The 2,815-nt window shown below is 52.3% G+C and overlaps 1 protein-coding gene across 1 annotated transcript in view; it reads left to right on the top strand.

Annotated features, from left to right (window-relative positions):
• The window catches only part of LOC103198832 (C5a anaphylatoxin chemotactic receptor 1), a 75,569-nt gene that overhangs the window by 654 nt on the left and 72,100 nt on the right, over positions 1-2,815 (top strand). The gene's annotated exons all lie outside the window — the stretch shown is intronic.

Raw genomic sequence — 2,815 nt, 5'->3', positions numbered from 1 at the left:
CTGACCTCTGCTCCTTGATCCTCCCCTGGTAGGATTCTGAGCACAGAGCCCGCAGCCCACCCCCCTCCTGTCTCCCTGAATCTCTGTGTCCATCTGTCCATTTGCAATAAACTCCAGCCCCAGCTGCCTCTGCTGGTGCCGTGTGTGTCCTGTTGTCTGGAGAGGGGCCTCTCTTCCCAAGTTTGCGAGCGAAAGTCCTTCCTGGGGCCTGATTTCTGTCTTCCTCCGGTTGGGCTGTGCAGACTTCTACCCTTCTCTAGGGGGACCCTTCCTTCCTACTTTGCTCCCATGTAGGTTTCGGTTGGTGTGAGAAGAGACAACCTGCAGTAGGGCAGTTGAAGGTCAGACGGTGTGAAGGACTTCCAGTTGTGCTTGGGGCAGAGGACAAGAGGATACCTGGAGAGAATCACATCTGTCTCCCAGCACAGGAGGTGGAAGAGAGGTGGGGTGATTGTGTGCAGGAACTGGGGTTCTGGGAGTTGCTATTACAGTGGTGTCCAGGACCAGGTCAAGTCACTGTGACCCCTCAGGGTGCTGCTGTGGTGGCTGTGGGGTGTCGAGTCTTTTCTGACCCGGGGCGACCCCACGTGACAGGGTAGGACTGCCCCACAGGGTTTTCTGGGCTGTAAGCTTTATGAGAGCATATTGCCAGGCCTTTCTCCCCCAGAAAGGGGATGGTGTGTTCGAACGGCCAGCCTTTCAGTTACCACTGAGTGCTGCTTCTGAGGCCGTCTTCTCAGAATGCTGCAGGGAGGCTCAGAGGGATGAGGGTGGACGGGGTGGTGGTCGGGTTGCTTTGTCCACCTCAAAGCCAGGGAGGAAGTTATCGAAGCCGGCGGCTGATTTTGAAGAGTTCCACACCCCTGGGACCTGCTGCTGGGAACCAATGCTGGGAAACTCCCAGTCCTGCTCCTGCTGAAGGAGTCAGAGGGGATAGAGGCCCTTCTTCCCCAGGGAGACGGAGGCCTGGCACGCAGGCAGCTGGTCTCTCCAGCCTTCTTCCCCCTTGAACTGGAGACGCTCCCAGGAGTGATGCTGAGCCTCCTCCCTCAGACTAGGACATCTGCAGGAATGGTCGGAGCCGGGAACGGCTGTGACTTCACTTACCTCCCGTCTTACCCTTTATCCCCTCACCACTGCTTCCTCTCCCCGCCAGAGAGGAGACAGACTAAAGGACAACTTTAAAGCCAGCACTCCTTTACAAACAACACAGGCTAGTGGTTAGGCACATTGACTTTGGGGCCAAACTGCCCAGGTTCAAATCTCAGCTCTTCCTCTCCCTAACTGTGTGATTTTGGGCAGACTACTCAACCTCTCTGAGCCTGTAAAATGGAGATGATAGTAGTTCTTATCCCATAGAGTTGCTGAGGATTAAATAAACTAGTGATCAATCTAAGGCCTTTAGAAAAGTGTGGAAAATTCTCTCTCTCCACTTCTTTTACCCCTCAGGGCTTTAAAATCCACAGCTTGGATCCTGGGAGATAAGTCAGCTCAGAGCCCTGGAGCCCAGCCATTGTTGGGTTAGAGGGAGGGACCTCTCCACCTTCTTCCAGCCCTATTTCTCTGTGATGTCTGTCTCTCTTGCCTGTCTTCCTCTCCATCTTCCCCCCCCTCCTCTTTTCCCGTCTTCTCTCTGTCTCTGTCTCCGAACCTTTGTGTCTCTCCCAGAGGTCTCAGTATTGCCTGTCTCTCACCCTGTGTCTCTCTGGTCCCCCATCTTGTCTGTTGTTCTCCCACACATCACTCCCTCCCATCTCCCCTTCCCACTCCTCCCCTCAGCCCCTTCTCCCCACCTCGCTCTCCCTTTCCAGTCCCCCCTGCCTTCTCCATCTCTCCCCCCACTCCCCTGTCTTCGCCCCTCCCTCCATCTCTCTCCCGGTCTTTTTTGGTTGCTGTGTCTTAATCTTTCGCGTATCTATTGGGTGCCTACTATGTGCCAAGGAACTCTAGTGGTACAATGGTTAAAGCATTCAGCTACTAAACAAAATGTGGGCAATTTGAACGCACCATCCTTTCCATGGGAGAAAGATGAGGCAGCCAGCTTGCGAAAAGATTGACAGCCTTGGAAACCCTATGGGGCATTTCCACTCTGTCCTCTAGGGGCGCTGTGAGTCAGAATCCACTCCATGGCAGTGGGTTTGGTTTGGCCTTTGCTTCTGTAAAGATTGACAGCCTTGGAGACCCTGTGGTGCAGTTCCACTCTGTCCTCTAGGGGCGCTGTGAGTCAGAATCCACTCCAGGCAGTGGGTTTGGTTTGGGCTTTGCTTCTGTAAAGATTGACAGCTTTGGAAACCCTATGGGGGCAATTTCCACTCTGTCCTCTAGGGGCGCTGTGAGTCAGAATAGACTTTTTTTTTTTTTATAATACTGTGCTGGGTCTTATTTTAAGCACTGTAGACACAGCAGTGAACAAAACTGGCAAAAATCTCTGCTCCCTGTGGAGCTGACACATTAGTAGGAAGACAGACGAGCAATATGCTTAATACATTAACTACATGTTACGTCAGATTGAAGGAGCTCTGGTAGCGCGGTAGTTAACTTCTCAGCTGCTAACTGCAAGGTTGGCTGTTCAAACCCACCCCATGGCTTTGTGGGAGAAAGACGGGTGATTAGGATTATAGCCGATAAAGAATCCAGACTTGTTGGGCCTCTTGAGGCTGGAGAAGTCCCCAGGACTGTGGTTCTGTGTTGCTTCTCAAATTAAAGGACAAATACTAGTTCATTACTGTAAAAAGTCAAGGAAAGGTTTAAATATGGAAGGAAACTTTCTTTGCTGGTTACGAGTGGCATCAGACTCGACAGCAGTGAGTTTGGG

Source organism: Orycteropus afer, unplaced genomic scaffold (assembly GCF_000298275.1).
Source record: "Orycteropus afer afer isolate SDZICR_OR568_19922 unplaced genomic scaffold, OryAfe1.0 scaffold00099, whole genome shotgun sequence".
NCBI lineage: Eukaryota > Metazoa > Chordata > Mammalia > Tubulidentata > Orycteropodidae > Orycteropus > Orycteropus afer.
This window is presented reverse-complemented; position numbering and strand designations above follow the sequence as displayed.